Consider the following 18337-nt stretch of genomic DNA (forward strand, 5'->3'; position numbering starts at 1 on the left):
TGTAAAACTTGCTTTTGTTCCTTTTCGTCTTTCTTTTAAAAACAGACCTGCAGAACGAGCCTTCTTGGATATTTCTAGCTTAGCCTAATATGATCAACTAAATATTTAAAGAATATCCCAAATATATAAAAAAAAGTGTAAACAAGGTATTTGTTTTTCTTATTATCTTTAGGTACATAACAAAAACAAGTTAAAGAAATTCAAACTTATTTCATTGGGTCAAAGATTTGATAGCCGCAAATGCGTTCTCGTTTATACAAGGGTCTTTTCGGCTCACAAAACAATGGCATTCCAAGTTTAGAAACTTTGTATCTGTTTTACCTTTGTCAGCTCTTAAGACGGAGCGGTTTTGGGATCGATGACTAGGTAAATATTTCTAGGTATGTATTTTGAATACTTCAACTAGTAAGGTATTTCATAAACATCAGCATATAACCGTAAATAACTGATAATAATTAATAATTATAGTAATAAGAGAATTAGAAAATGCTAACAGAGCTAAATAATAAATAATAAAAACATTGCATTGAACATACTATAAGCAAATACTTGCTGAATTCTTCATTTGATTTCAGTCGCCGAGTATAATTTAACTTTACGTCAATTTTGTCTTGTGTTTATTTAATAACTACACTGAGTCAGCCTGTAAACTACTTACTGCTGGATAAATACCTCATCTCTAAATAGGAGAAAAGTTGGAGTTTAATGCACAACTTTTTTACACTGTGCTTCGGCAAAACTTTTCCTGCAATAAGCAACGTCACAACAACAAAAGTCTCAAAGACAAACATACAGTGTGACAAAAATTAACTAAGCGTTACGTAGGCTATTGCAGTCGATGTATATATTGAAGCAGCAGGCTGTTTCAGTTCAAGTTATTACTTTAATTTTTTCCTTAGCTACCTAAAAATAATATCAACACAAATACTTACAAGACGAATTTTATTAAAATACAATTTTAATAAGTTCTATTTTACTTTTTTATTACCCTGTTTATGATTATATTTATTATCTGTTTTATTATTTACTAGCTGTGCCCGCAACTTCGTCCGCGTGGAATTAACAATATTGTTCAGTTCGCAATCACAAATTTCGGAAATAAAATTAGCCTAAGTAAGGAGTACCTTATTACAAAAGTTATCTGCCATTGAAAGTCCCGTCAAAATCAGTCCAGCCGTTTAAGAGATTAGCCGGAACAAACAGACAGACAGACAGACAAACAGATAAAATTGTAAAAAATGTTATCTTGGTATATGTACTATGTATGCATTTAGTAAAAATCGGTTATTTTAATATTACAAACAAACACTCCAATTTTATTTATTTGTATAGATATAGATTAGTACACCAGCTATTTGCCAATGAAATTCCCGTCAAAATCGGTCCAGCTACTTAAGAGATTAGCTGGAACAAACAGACAGACAGACAGACAAAAATTTCAAAAAATATTATTTTGGTATATGGATGTATCCATGTGCATTAAGTAATAAGCGGTTATTTGAATATTACATACAGGCACTGCAATTTTATTTATTTGTATAGATTTATTCTGTTAATTTTATTCTTATAACGATACATACCTGAATGTCTATACATACCCATACCATCTAATAAATATCTATACATACATGAGCTGACAAATACTATATAATTTAACATTTAAATGGACACTTTATCTGTTATAAAAATTTCAACAAGTGTATGACTCAAATGAAAGAAGAGTTGGCACAATTTATAACGATAAACATTCGCTCTCCTTTCCGTTGAATGGTTTGGAACCCAAAGGCCACTTACCCTTATTTCACCTTATACCTTTTTATATACATGTAATTTGGTTAAATAAAAACAGGAAACAGCTACTACTTCAACAAATTTTACGAGTTGTTGAAGAATAAGGAACGATACTTTCTAATACCTTCTCAATATATCTTTATTTAAAATATTACTAAAATCCTTATTAAACTGTATCTACTGAAAAAAAAAACTAAGTAAACTGTTTAATAAATTAAATTATTTGTTCTATAAAATTATATGAAATAATTATTCACTTTTAGCTATTAAAGAACAAATACATGTCTGTGGCTCCAAAAACTACAAACTTACCTATCAATCTTCGACTAGTATATATTCGAAAGGACTACAATTTAGGATTTGTTTCCTGCAATGAAAATAAATTTTTGTAGTAACCTAAATCGAATTGACAAATATTTTTAATTTAAGATAATTATTTCGACGAGTAATTTATAAGGTTATTATTGTAAAGAATCCCTTCTTATTTTCGGTTATTGGTTTTACACGATTATTGTATTGTTCAGAAAATTGTAATTTCATATATAATGAAATACGAATTAAAGACCTAAATTAGAAAACTCATATCAGTATAATATAATGGAAAAATTTTACTGTTATAGAACCAAGAACGATATTTACTTTTCGATGCTAGTACTGTTTTTTTGTGGTTTTTGTCTTAAATAATTATTTAATTTTTTACTTTCATTCATTTAAAGAATTTGATGATTATTTGTAAAAGTTTAATGTTAAAAAATGTATTTTATAATACAACTTTGGCAGTAACAACTTTGGCAGTCTGAATAAAATTAAACTGCCTTCTTAGTTATAAGAACGAAATAGTTTAAACTTTCCACATTAAATTTTTTAAATCGGGACAAAGATTTTAATAAATCCCCAGCGTGTGCTAAGTTCTTGTTCGTCATTAATCGTTGTTCAGCTGGTCCATAAGTAATTTAAGTATTGTTTTAATGGAGCTGTTAATATTATTTAAAAAATGATTTATGCATATATTGTTAAATATTATTGTTTACGACAGTAAAAAGAAATTTGAACCTTTTATTTTCGATTCCGTTTGACTACTATTTCAAGCAACATTAATACTTACATTTTTCCGAGTTTTCTGAGGTTCGTTCGTATTATCGAGGTTTCGTCAACGTCAATTTGAATTTTCTTAGATCGGATTAAATTGGCCTATTGTCAGCCTTTGAAAGAGCTTCTGGCGTTCCACGTTTCGAAGGGGCTTTATGTAACAAATTACTGAAAGTATTTATTGTGCCTACGTCAATATAACATACACTGGTATATTCGAAAGTTAATGTCGTTTCATATTAATATCAATACCAAAATACTATATACTACTCAAAGAATATAAGGTAGATATAAATCTTTAAAAATGTTTCACTATAAGCTATAAGTGTTCCAATAGCAAATGTATAAAGAAATAATTCAAGATAAGTGAGCAATTCAAAATGATAAAAAGATGAAAATCGTATTCAATATGTCACTTTTTATCATAAATTATGCAGCGATTGAGTACGACGTGACTTGCATGAGATGTCGTATAAATTATAGCGCTGCGGGAATCACATACAAAAATAATACGTAACGAGGCAATAAATATTCCTACAACATAACAGCCCGTCAATAGCGCGAACGAGTTTTCATAAATTGTGTAAAATTTATAAAAAACACTTTTCACGTAGCTTTAAAATATGATCGTAAAATAAAATACGCTCATCGAGTTGTAGCCATCAATTTTACACACTGCGGTCCCTAATAAATTAATCAGAGAATGCATTAAGGCACGGCTGGTATAAATTGCATAATAATTTTCGCGCGAATTTTACGCGAAAACTTTGTAATTTTCTTACTTAATAAAAGGCAATTAACTCGAACTTTTAAAGTATATTTGGCTTTCAAGAATAGAAAATTCATCAATATTAATTTGCCTTTTAATTTAAAATAATTTCAATAGTATAATACGTACTGTAGAGGCTCCTAAACTTACAAAATAATGTCTTCCAGTAATCACAATATCACTTCAGCCTATCGCAGTCCACTGCTGGACATAGGCCACCCCAAGTTCGCGCCAGACATCCCGGTCTTCCGCAATCCTCATCCAGCCGACACCGGCAATCTTACGTATATCGTCGGTCCAACGGGCCGGAGGACGTCCCACACTGCGTTTGCCAAGACGCGGTCTCCACTCTAGGACCCGTCTACTCCAACGGCCATCGGTCCTGCGACACAAATGACCAGCCCACTGCCACTTCAACTTGCTAATTCTGTAGGCTACGTCGGTTACTTTCGTTCTCTCGCGGATAGTCTCATTTCTAATCCTTGGATTGGATTAGAAATCACAATACAACACAGTAAAAAGTACGGTAAATGTTATTAAATAATAAAACATAACTTAATCTTTTTTTTTTTGTTCGAAATGTAGTATTTTTATCAACTAGATCTAGCATAACAAACTTTGTGCCCTTTAATAGTAAGACTGTAATGCTAAAAATGTTATTATTATAATCAGTTCACCACAGTCTTTTTATTCAATGTAATACGATATCGAAATGTATATTTTAATGAATAGATTTTAGCTGTATAGTGGTTTAACAATTGAAATCAATACGTCTTGTATTGAATTGAGGTCGGATTTTATACGAAAAAAGATTATTAAAAGGCATAATTGCTAGAGATTAATTAAACAACAAATTAACCTAGTCCAAACGTAAAAAACTAGCACTAAAAAACTAATTACATATTAATAGTAGAGCAGAATACTAATATAAGATTCCTTTATGTGATGTAATATCTACGAGTTTATATTAATCTCTATTTCTTGTCGGTCCCTCATGTCTGAGGATCTTGGTCAGCATCAGGGTAGCATCTGGAGCGGACGATTTGCCTCCACCGGTCTCTGTCCATGGCGTATATATTAATACGTAAACAAATACTTTGTACCCCTTTTTACGAAAATTGTACGGACGGAGGAGTATGAAATTTCGTACACTTATAGTTACACATAAAATATATTAAATCAATCAAAAAAACATTACATACACTACAATGTATTTGACACACACACACGCATATTATACTATTTTGTTGATGGTCAAAGTCTGTAGTCAGATTGAGAATTTCAAAAAAAGGTTCTTTATTTTAATTATTTTTTGGTTTTCTTTACTTTAAATTTTTAATAATGGTCAAATATCGATCTCTGGGCGACCACTAGTCAGAATAAATATTCCAAGTAATCAATAGCCTACCTAATAAAGTCATTTTGGTCTCAAATTGTCCCCTTACTAATCTCAATCAATTTTACGGTCTAGCCCGTATCTTGACTGTAAATTGCGGTGAATAATAAATATCTTTTGATAAAGTCTTAAAGGTCGATAAGACGTTTCTTTCCTTTTTTCGTTTTTAAAAGATATAAGAAATATTTTATATATTAAATGTACACATGCTGACTTTTTAACAAAAAAGAATACCATAAAAATGAATGATTTTTATCAAATATGTAATTAAAATTGAAATATACGTTGTCTAAGACAGTATGCAACCAATCTCTTTCTGTATAATTGAAAATAATAATGAATCCTCTCTAAAATAGTTATTGTTCAACAATATCTCTCTTTTCTGTAACAAAAATTAGAAAGTAGAATTCTTATATTACGTAATACATAATCATAAATATTACTCATAGAAACTTGTACTCAATTGGAAAAGAATATGAGAAATTACATCAATAACAATAAGCAATAAGATCAAGTACTTGGAGTATACATTTAATGTATACTCTAAGATCAAGTACTTATTATAATTAGCTTCAAAAATAACTCATTAATTTGCATTTACAGTAATAAAAAAAATTCAATCCAGAGCGTAATCTCGACTAACTTAATAGCATTTCACTATAAATACCTATAAGTTGTTAAGTAAACTCTACTTTGATTTTCATTAGTTTTCATTCAAAGTCAACGTGAAATTAGCTTCGCAGTCGCCGGGTGTTTTACTTCCGGACGAAACTACAGTAAACACAGGATTTGTAACACTGTACCTTAGTACAGTATATACTATATACTTACAAATACCACCAACAAATCTAAATGTACGCTTAAAATAATATAAATTTATTTTAATTATATTGTTTACTTTGTTATTTAATGATTTTAAGTAAACTAAAATAAGTCGAGCTGAGATGAAGCAAAATTTCTTTCAAAAATAACAACATTTCAACAGATCTAATATGAAGACATGTATAATCTCACTCACTGATCGTCATTACACGTTATGGTGGTAGAGGCCAGAAAGCTAAACGTGGACTTACTCGAGCGTCGTGAGAACTATTAGAATTTGAAGATTAGATCCTAAAAAGAAAAAAAAAGTTATATGATGTATGTATGTAAGGTATATGCGCCCTACGTGTTTCTGATAATGAAAATATATTATCTGTCAGTTTGCGAGATGGGTATGACCGTACGAAGGAATAGAATTTTTATATTTTAAACCCTCAGTAAGGGTCAGTACGACGAGAACATCAAGATGAAGCATCTGTATAGCATAAGAGACACAAATCCTACAATTTTTTCATTGAGTAAATTTAATGACTGGCTAGATCCCAAGTTAAGCAGTCTTATTCTAATGTTATTGTTAGAAGCATGCTCTATAGGATTGCAGAAGTAATAAAATAAATTTATTTGCAAAAAAAATTATATGACTACGTACTGATTTTTTTTCAAATCTAGATTCAAATAGTAATTAAAAAGTGCAAACGTTAAAGCTATGTAAAATGTAACTTTTGCCTTTGACACTTAAATCAACAACCTTATTTTAAGCATCACCATTTATCTTTTTATCAGTACACACACACACACACATCAGCCTATCGCAGTCCACTGCTGTACATAGGCCTCCACAAGTTCTCGCCAAAAATGGTGTGAACTCATGTGTTTTGCCCATAGTCACCACGCTGGGCAGATGGGTCGGGAACCGCAGGGCTTTGTCGCACCGAAGACGCTGCTGCCCGTCTTCGGCCTGTGTATTTCAAAGTCAGCAGTTGGATGGTTATCCCGCAATCGGTCGGCTTTTTAAGTTCCAAAGGGGTAGTGGAACTGTGTCATCACTTAGTCGCCTCTTACGACACCCACGGGAAGAGAGGGGGTGGCTATATTCTTTACTGCAGTAACCATACAGAATCACTTCATCAGTGTGGAAGTCATAAGCGAATTACGGGCTAAAAAAGAAGGGTGTCATTTTACGTCCATCCGTTCATTCCAATACAGAAAATATGTTAGCTACAACATGCATATTTTTTGTTTCATCGTAGTCAACACTTACTAACTACTACGATAAAATTAACATCTTACATTATCACATGTTAGCAATAAAACTAGTAAGCCTTTCAGGTTGTGCTATAAAAAAACTAATTATCTATAATATATATAAAAGCGAAAGGTCACTCACTCATCACGAAATCTCCGAAACTATAACACCTACAAACTTGAAATTTGGCAAGTAGGCTTCTTATAGGACGTAGGCATCCGCTAAGAACGGATTTTACGAAACTCGACCCCTAAGGGGGTAAAACGGGGGTTGAAAGTTTGTATGAAAGTCCTATGTTTTTGAAGTAAGAGACTTGAAATTTAAAATGTACGCTCTTTAGATGGTGAGAAGGTGTCCAAATAATGTATCTTTAGACAGCAACTCCCTTTTGGGGTTAAAACGGGGGATGATAGGTTTACTCCCTCATCACGAAATCTCCGGAACTATAACACCTACAAACTTGGAATTTGGCAAGTAGGCTCCTTATAGGACGTAGGCATCCGCTAAGAACGGATTTTACGAAAATCGACCCCTAAGGGGGTAAAACAGGGGTTGAAAGTTTGTATGAAAGTCCTATGTTTTTGAAGTAAGAGACTTGAAATTTAAAATGTACGCTCTTTAGATGGTGAGAAGGTGTCCAAATAATGTATCTTTAAACAGCAACTCCCTTTTGGGGTTAAAACGGGGGATGATAGGTTTACTCCCTCATCACGAAATCTCCGGAACTATAACACCTACAAACTTGGAATTTGGCAAGTAGGCTCCTTATAAGACGTAGGCATCCGTTAAGAACGGATTTTACGAAAATCGACCCCTAAAGGGGTAAAACGAGGGTTAAAAGTTTGCATGAAAGTCCTTTGTTTTTGAAGTAAGAGACTTGAAATTTAGAATGTTCGCTCTTTAGATGGTGAGAAGGTGTCCAAATAATGTATCTTTAGACAGCAACTCCCTTTTGGGGTTACAACGGGGGATGGTAGGTTGACTCACTGATCACGAAATCTCCGAAACTATAACACCTACAAACTTTAAAATTTAGCAGGTAGGCTCTTTATAGAGCGTGAACATTCGCTGAGAACGAATTTTATGAAACTCGACCCCAAGAGGATAAAACGGTGGTTGGAAGTTTGTATGAAAGTCCTATCTTTTTAAAGCAAGAGACTTGAAATTTAAAATGTATGCTCTATAGATGGTGGGGAGGTGTCCAAATAACGTATTTTTAGAAATCAACTGCCTTTTGCGGTTAAAACCGCGGATGGTAGGTTGACTCACTCATCACGAAACCTCCGAAACTATAACACCTACAAACTTGAAATTTGGCAAATAGGTTCCTTATAGAGCGTAAACATCCGCTGAGAACGAAGTTTACGAAAATCAATCCCTAAGGGGATAAAACAGGGGTTGGAAGTTTGTATAAAAGTCCTATGTTTTTGAAGTAAGAGACTTGAAATTTAACATGTATGCTCTGTAGATGGTGAGAAGTTGTTCGGATAATGTATCTTTAGAAATCAACTCCCTTTTGGGGTTAAAACGGGGTATGGTAGGTTGACTCACTCATCACGAAATCTCCGAAACTATAACAGCTAGAACTTGAAATTTTGCAGATACTTTCCTTATAGGGTGGAAACATCCGCTGAGAACGGATTTTACGAAACTCGACCCTTAAGGGGATAAAACGGGGGTTGAAAGTTTGTATGAAAGTCCTATGTTATTAAGGTAAGAGAGTTGAAATTTAAAATGTATGCTTTATAGATGGTGAGGAAGTGTCCAAATAATACATCGTAATCTATATATATAAAAGAGAAAGGTCACTGACTCACCATCCAGCGGTATTTGAGTATATAGATATATCGAGAGGTATCGACAAAGATGAAATTTGGCAGGGGGGTAGATTATAGTTAGTAGACGTCCGCTAAGAACGGATTTTGAGATATTTCACCGCTAAGGGGGTTTAATTGGGGTTGATAGTTTGTATGAAACATATACAGAAGCTATAAGTTCGCCTGATAGGTTATTTATACTGTAGCCTGAAGATAAATAAATAAAAATGTAGTGCAAAGAGAGGTTTTATAAAAATAACTATTAAATTATATTAAATTGTGCCTTTGAAAAAGTTACTCAGTGATAAGCATTTCAAGTGACTAAAATAAAAAAATAATTTGCGTTAAGCATCTTAACAGTAATGCATATCTTCATAACCACGCGGACGTAGTCGCGGGCAACAGTTAGTGTATTATAAAACAAAAGCGTATGTGATCAATTCCCTCAAAATCTCCTGAACGGATTGTCATGCGGTTTCACCAATGGAGAGAGGGCTTTAAGAGGAAGGTTTACGGAACGGCTAAGCCGATTTTGATGAGAGTTTCACTGGAAGTTTGCCGGGAAAACTTTGTGACAAACTGATTACAACGCGGGCGAAGCCGCGGGCACAGCTAGTATTTTATAAAATACAGATTTCAATAAAAATGTTTCCTAAAACATTGATTTAAAAAGTAATATATGTATAATTCATACCGGGACAGTAAAAAGTTGATACAACATTGATTTGGTCATTTGGCTCTAGTTTTTATTGAATTTGAATTGGCATCAGTTCAAATACTCCGTTAGCAGAATTAAATTGAAGTAATCCATGCAGTACTTTTTGAGTTTATCCTGAACATAGATACAGACAAACAGACAAACAGACAAAAATTCTAAAAACTATATTTTTGGCTTCGGTATCGATTGTAGATCACACCCCAAATATTCTTTGAAAAAATATTCAATGTACAGTTTTGACTTTCGTACCATTTTATTATATGTATAGATTATTCCATCCTTAGCAATTATAATATAAAGTCTTATAGTTTAAATTATGAGCAGTATGTGTAAGTTTTAATTTTACTAAATTAAATCAAAATATATTCAATACGTTTTGAATTTTTTGCGTGCGTATATAAGTATAAATTAGGTACTCCTCAGACTGCAATTCCCTTGACTCTTTTTAGCTCGTCTCTGCTGGGTGACTTTGGACTTTCATATTAGGCAGATAGCCAGCAATGACAATGACAACACGCAGCCGAAGACTTCAGGAAGAATTTTTGACGTATCTTCATATACAACGTTGCTCACGGAGATATCGATTTGTGTAGCAGGAGTGATGGCCGTTGGAGCAGACGTGTTCTGGAGTGGAGACCGCGTCTTGGCAAACGCAGTGTGGGACGTCCTCCGGCCCGTTGGACTGACGATCTACATAAGATTGCCGGTGTAAGCTAGATGAGGATTGCGGAAAGCCGGGATGTCTGGCGCGAACTTGGGGAGACCTACGTCCAGCAGTGGACTGCAATAGCCTGAACTGACTGACTGACTGAACCAATTTACTTGATTTAAATAACAATAATTATTGATATATACTTTTAACATATCATTTAAACTTTTTTTTACATTTTCATTTATGTGCTATAAAAGTTTTATTATCTTGTTACAAAAACTGTGTTTAAAATGAGAATTAATTTGTTTTTGTAAATCAAATATATTTTTCTTCTAAACCGACCATTTTCTCGAATGTCAATCGCTCTTATACTACGCCAAATTACACGATCGGTTTTAATTGCCTGCTGCTTGCGACGGCGTCCATTCTTTTTAAGTCCTTTTTAAATCCCTCTCAGTAAATAAAAGCTTAAAAATAAAAATTTAAAAACATTAAACTAAATAAGCCATTATTCAAATAAATAAAATTAAACTAAGTTTTTCAATACCAAAATCTAATTTAGAATTAATTGGGCAAATAATTTTCAGTGTGAATAGTTTGTAAATTTATCATTTATTTTTATTTTAAATTGATTTAATATCATTCGAAACTTTTTAATATTTAAAAATCATTATTTTTAAAATAAAAGGTAAGAACGAAAGTTTCTTTTTAAAATTGTTCGAAATGGTCTTTTATGTCCGAGCAAGTTTCGTATTATACACGTAATTCCTTTTCAGTTCTTAATTACCGTTTCCTAATTGTCGGTATTCCGTTGGTTATTTATATAAAATTAAAATTATTCTATTTGTCAAAACAAAATGTAGTAATTATTAATGGAAATGGATGATGCAAACATTAAAAATAAGATTGTCCATTCTTTTAATACATTTAAAAATATCAACTCATGAAATAATTTGTATTCTAGAACAAAAAACAAACATTTATATCAGTATAACTATATCTATACTAATTTTACAAAGATGAAAAGTTATTTGTTTGTTTGTTTGTTTAAGCGCGCTAATCTCAGGAATTACTGGTTCGAATTGAAAAATTCTTTTTGTGTTGGTAGACCATTGACCGAGGAAGGCTGTAAGCTATTTTTTTCTTCAAATTAACGCGTATAAAACCGCGTGGCACAGCTAGTGTAATATGTACTTAAATTAGTATATTTGTTCAATCATGTCGATAGAACATTGTTTCTACAACGAACGTTAAGACAAGGAAGACAAATCAACATAAGTTGAATGATAAGATTATTTTTAAGTAGTAACTACCAATACATTATATCCTTAATTAACATGGTTGAAATTCATACGTAAGAGTGATCACGTTAATAATTTATAACTTGTAGTAGCTTAAAGATAACATACCAGAAATTCATTCTAAGACGCCGTCCCAGAGTTGTGGTGTACGGAGCGACCGCTTTAGGCAACGTTAGTATTTGCTTGGAGGCAATTGTTCGCAGCGAACTATGTGAATTTGGGGTAATACTTACCGTGTATTGATCGAACAATACTATGAATTATTACTTTAATAATAATGTTGAATATAAATTACAGTAGTACAATATTGTTTCAGTATAATTGTAAATAATATATGTCATACACTTAGCATTTTTTTTTAATAGTAGGGTAACAAAAGTAGAGTTCCTTTAGAGAAGTATTTTGTTTGCATTTACTAATTGCTATGAGTGGCCCGTTGGCGAAGTTTTAGTGACCCTGTTTTCTTCACTAAGGGTTGTGGATTCCATTTCTGCCCTGAGTCTGGGTGCAATATATGTATTTATTTTTATAAGAATTTGGTATTTATTTGTATTTACCGCAAAAAAATACATATATCAACTATATTAGCCAGCTGGTACCTATAGCACAGGCATTAAGTTGTTTACCTTAGGAACAAATGATCGTATTATAGTTGTGAGAGCTTAAAACCTTATATATTACAGTTTTGTTGTAATAAAGTAACTTTTTCTTTGCAATGTTTTGGATATACATATATTGTTTAGTTAATGTGCTTCAATTAGGCAAAATTATATCATGCTATCACTATTTATAAGTTTTTTGTACGATAAAATAGATTTTAAGCCTTACTGAAATTTTGTAAAATGAATAAAGATGAAAAGTAAACATTATGAAGGTTTTAAAAAGAAGATATTGAGATAAAAGATTTTGGCATCGTCACAAACACTATTCTCATTGAATCAAACCATGAAAAGGCGTTTTCTACAGGTTCAAGCGACAAATGGGCAACGGGCCAGTGATTTTTTGATTTCTAGTAGTTACAGGTGCTGCAGTATTTTTATTATGGTAGTCATTTTGTTGCGATAAAATTAATCAAAGTACTAAATGTAAAACTTAAGCCTTGCTGGTTCTATTCGAATTATGCCATTAATCTTTTAAATACAAATTGTTTAACTAATAACAATCAATTATCGTCCTCATTTTGCCGACATGCTTTTAGTATTTGTATGCAATATAAACTCTACGATAAACGCCCGATTTTAATTATAGTTTTAATTGATATAGATTTTACTTATGCTTCGTCAATCAGTACATATAATAATAAAAATGTAAATGTAATAAGTTTTTGTACACTAATTTCAGAAACTGCTTATCCAATTTCGATACGTATTTCATTAATATATTGTAGTAAGCTTCAGGAAACATTAAAATGAACATATTTTTTTTCGGATTTTATCGCGGCGGACCATAACTTCCTGTGACCATGGTTGCTGTAAAGTATCCGAAACGTCGGCCATCTAAAAAGACATGTACATAATACTAGCTGACCTGGCAAACTTCGTACCGCCCTATTTTTTTTCTTAAATATAATAATTAAATATATCAAAATAATATAAAGTCTATCTTTCAAGCTGGATCAAACTGCAAACGATGTGCAAATTTGATTAAAATCTGTTAAGTAGTTTAGAAGTCCATCGCGGACAAACAACGTGACACATAATTTATATATTAGAATTGTTATAAATATATTGTGACGCAATCGTTAACATTTCTACTTCATAAAAAACATTCCGCAGAGAGATTCGAGCTCCAAGATCATAATTGTCGCGTATAGCTGTTTTTTGCAAAATAAATACAGTCTAAATATCTGGATTATTACTCCACAGTAACAGGCCGTAAGACATAACACTATGGAAATAGCTAAATATATTAAATATGTTAAACGCGCAGTAGCAACGTCGGTTAGTTGTCGAACTTTTCGAGCTGCGAAAGATTTTGATTACTGAAAAAATTAAATTATAGAAGAAAAAAACGAATACATATCATCATATTTTGGACTAGAAGTTAACTGATTTTAATAGAATTCAAACTTCAAATTTAATACACTTTTTTTTTATATGTCATAGGTCGGCAAACAAGCGTACGGCTCACCTGATGGTAAGCGATTACCGTAGCTTATAGATGCCTGCAACACCAGAAGCATCACAAGCGCGTTGGCGACCCAATCCCCAATCCTCCCAGGAGCTCTGGTCACCTTACTCACCAACAGGAACATAATACTGCTTGAAAACAGTATTATTTTGCTGTGATCTTCTTGTAAGGTCGAGGTACTACCCTAGTCGGGCTGCTCCATATTTTGAGCAGGAAATTCCTGCTGTGCCCTACCTCAGTTGCTGTGCCCTACCTCAGTTGTGACTACGTTGTTCGAAAAATATAAATAATGTCACTAGGTAGGAACGATGTTCCTTCGGATAGTATAGAAGCAATACAATTTGAAAAAAAACATGTTAAATTTTATATATATTTTCTAGTTCTTGTTTTTTTTATAATTTTGTTGATTGGTTTTTAATTAAGTACATAAAATTATTTAGGAAATTTAGTTTTTTAGAAAATAACAAATACCGTAAAATAAAATAAATCAAACAAAATAATAATAATGATAATAGTTCAAACTATTGAGTAAAATAAAAAAACATGTCTTTATTTATTTTTGTCGACAATATAAAATTACATAAATAATTTTTAAAAAAGTTTACTAGTAATATTGTAGTTTTACAAACGTCATATTATACAGTCATGTGACTGCTATTATGTCATTTCCGTTATATATTTTTCTTACGGTCGCCCAGCCAAGTGTCAAGCCTTCCGTAAGGAACTTCGTTCCAATAATCGAAAGTAGTTAACGGTTGCTTCTGCAGTTCTTTTGTTACAACTGTGCTTCACCTAGAGTATCCTATATAAAGAATCATCTCTTGAACTTTGTCTAAAGAATAAAATCTTATATTTCTACTCAGCAAAACGTCATTCATTAACTTACAAAGACTTATTAATTAGTTAACACTACATAAGACTAATTAATTTGTTAAAATCTAATTGAAGAGTTTATTAAGTATTATCGACACCAAATAATATAGGTGTATAGTAGTAGTAGTTGCAAAATATTTTTTTTTCTACCATTAGTCAAGATTGGTATTTAAACAACGGAACTCATAAAGTATTAAAGCTATAGTAATTTTCTGTGTGAAGTTATGTGGAAGTCCTCGGGCTTAAAAGGTTCCATATAAGTACTAATTTGTTTGAGTATTTGGTTAGTGGCTTACGGATTTAACAAAATTCGAACAAATCGTACTAAATTAGCATTCACGGTCATCGATTTTTGAGAAATCTGGCAACTTTATTTTTAATTTTATAATGTTAGACAGTTGGTTTTGTTTTTAGTTCCTATGTATTTACTGTTAAAATCTGCTATTTGTTATCAAATTATATATATATATATATTTAACCTACTTATCACAATATAAGAGAAGGAGTAGCGATTAAACATCAAGGATGAAGTTACGTAGCTCATATAAATAAATCAGATATGTTATTTTATTTTAACCAAAACATTTTTTTTCCTTACAGTGTGTTTTCTTTTTCTCAAAAGAGTATTTTTTTCAATTAAGTAACAAAATTTTTCAATGATTACTATACAATCTATAATATTGCAAAAGAGTATTAGCGCTAAAATGAGTGGAGAAAATAAACACGTTCTTAAAACATATACAGGAAGAAAATAACCAAGTTGGCAAACAACCCGGTTCATTTTATACTGAGCCATTTATTAGCTGTCATAAATTGCTCCAGTAGGTTTACTCAGTTTCAATTAACGGTTGAACTACGAGTACTTGTACTTTGGCGATGCGATCGCGAGAGAAATTTCTTTATAGACGTCTGATACACCATCAGCATTTTATCAAATTAAAAAAGGATAAAGCTATAATATAACTAATAGAATAGCTATACAAATAAATAAAATTGGAGTCTATGTTTGTATATAATAACTGCTTTTAACTAGATGCATATATATGTATACACGGTACAAATACCAAAATATTTTTTTTACAATTTCTGTCTGTCTGTCTGTGTGTTCCGGCTAATCTTCGACCGACTTTGACGGGACTTCCACTTGCAGATAGCTGATATAATAAGGAGTAACTTAGGCTATTTTTGTTTAAGTTTTTTTTTGTAAGTGCAAACTGGACAATATTTTTTTTTTTCAAATTCCACGCGGACGACGTCGCGGCCACAGCTAGTTTTTGATCTGTAATTCCAACAATATCGATCGATATGTACCTTTAAGTATCTTAATTAGGAGCGAGTCCAACAGTAGATATCTATCGACTCTTGAGATTTATTATTTTAATAAATTTTAATTTGACTCACTTAATAGATCACACACTTTTTTGACCGACTTCAAAAAAGGAGGAGGTTACACAATTCGACCGTATATTTTTTATGTATGTTCGGGGATAACTTCGTCGTTTATGAACCGATTTTTTATACTTCTTTTTTTGTTGGAAATTTCCCAATTGTCGTACTATGATAAGGAAACCAGAGTCTCGTGAATCCCAGAGAAATCGAGGGAAACCCTCGAAAATCGTAGTGCGTTTGTTAATTTTTTTCGTCTATTTACGATGTATTAGTTGTCGATGTAATTAAAGTCGTTTTTTTTTTTCGTTTGCGAACAAACAATTATTCTCATTGATGTGTATTATGATCTATGTATAGATTTCCTCTTCTTAGGAATAAAATACCACAAAAAGTGAAATATCCTTTAGGAGACACTGTCATTTTTCTCTTACGTATCATACAAGTATAGCTATAGTCTGTGGTATGGTATAATTGCTATTTTAAATCTCGCTTGTTTAAGTGTTACTTAACAAGAGTGGAGTATGGAAATGATACTCTAGTAACCATATTCGTCTTTCCTTGACAAGATTTTAATAGAAAGCTTGTCAAATATAATTATAGATCGACAAAGTTCCTTACGTCCACAGCGCGACAAAATGTCAAATTCGGTAGACATGATAAGTGATTGAAGAATAACCAATTTTCCTTGCGTATATGGAGCTAAATATTTACGTATGCTCTTTTGAACGCTTCTCGATTTATTTACATAATATTAGGTCTTTATTTATGAAATTGCCGTTTCGTCGTACTGGCTATTTTAAAACTAAAAAAAAAAATCGCTAGGAACTCTAATTTCAAATTATTTTTATTTTAAAAATTATAGAATTCTTTTTTTATAATTAGTCATTTGTTTAATGGTTAGCGTTCTGTTTACATCGCATTTGTAGGTTTTTCGTCATCGTGGATATGTTAAAAATTCGAGTAATTATGGAGTATGAGTTCCGTCGTGGTAGCAAAGCGGCAGAAGCAGCACGCAACATCAACGACTTTTACGGTATGAGCACTACTACCGATCGTACCACCCGTTATCGGTTTACTCGCTTTCGTTCCGGAAATTTTGACCTAAGAAATGTGGTCGGGCGAAATGTTGGTCGACAATGACGAATTAAAGGCGATTGTGGAGGCTGGTGATTCTCAAACTACAGCTGAATTAGTAGCAGCTTTCGAAGTTAGCACTAAAACAATATTGGTCCATTTGCGTCAAATTGGCAAAGTAAAGAAGCTCAACAAATTGGTGCCTCACGAATTGAATGAACTCCAGCGCGAAATACGCGTCGAGACGTGCCTTGCACGGCTCAACAGACACACAAACGAAGGCATATTGAATCGCATTGTTACTTGTGACGAAAAATGGATTCTACTCAATAATCGCAAGCGCTCAGCTAGTTGGTTAGATCCTGGTTCAGTACCTAAACAATGCCCTAAACGAAAAATGATGAAAGTAAGTGACGGTAACTGTGGTCTAGCGCCGGTGTAATTCATCACAGCTTCTTACCAAACGGCATGGGCATTACTGCAGATGTGTACTGTGAAGAACTAAACACAATAGTGAGGAGGCTCGCACGTCTCCAACCAGCTTTGGTCAATCGCTCGGCTCCGCTGCTCCTACACGACAACGCGCGACCTCATACTGTACATCAGACGGTCTCCAAATTACAAGAGCTGGGGTTGGAAGTTCTCCATCATTCACCGTACTCACCAGATCTTACCCCTACAGAAAAAAATTCAATACCCCAGAGGCCAAAATGCCTTTAAAGAGTGCCTCCTGTCCAGCAGAGTTTTTCAAGAAAGGCATTAATAAGTTACCATTACGTTGGCAAAAATGCATTGATTCCATGAGTAATTACTTTGAATAATAAAAATAAAAAATATAGAAAAAAATGCGTTACTTTATTTCATCAAAAAAGGTAATTTCTTAGGTTAAAGACCTATTATATTAAGTCAGTACATGAATGTCCCGAGCTACTATTAGCGTTGTTACTGCTCTGCTTTTCTAACATTTTTATAATCGATAATGTATTTTAAAGACAATTTTTCGTTTATGTGTTACTAGCAACTAGCTTCCAGCTTCATTCGAGTAATGTATAAGGGATCTTAATGACAGTAAAGGGTGCACGCAGCGGTGGTCGCATCAAAGGAGAGCCGTCATCGGAATGAGGCCCGCTCATAGATTTAATTTTATGTTCAAGCAATTTTTTGCAAATTTATAAATAAAATTGTACTGTCTAAGTAAATATCATAATGTGCGTGAAGTACTAAAAATACCTAACAACTAATTTAAAATTTAAGTTGATAAATATTTGTC

The 18337-nt window shown here is 32.5% G+C and overlaps 1 long non-coding RNA gene across 1 annotated transcript; it reads left to right on the forward strand.

Annotated features, from left to right (window-relative positions):
- The first annotated feature begins 1872 nt into the window (after positions 1–1872).
- On the forward strand, positions 1873–17913 carry LOC123657944. The gene is made up of 3 exons (XR_006743808.1): positions 1873–1883; positions 4910–4912; positions 17792–17913. It is a non-coding gene; the product is annotated as an uncharacterized LOC123657944 (long non-coding RNA).
- Positions 17914–18337: the final 424 nt, after the last annotated feature.

The sequence above is a fragment of the Melitaea cinxia genome, chromosome 11, assembly GCF_905220565.1.
Source record: "Melitaea cinxia chromosome 11, ilMelCinx1.1, whole genome shotgun sequence".
Lineage (NCBI taxonomy): Eukaryota > Metazoa > Arthropoda > Insecta > Lepidoptera > Nymphalidae > Melitaea > Melitaea cinxia.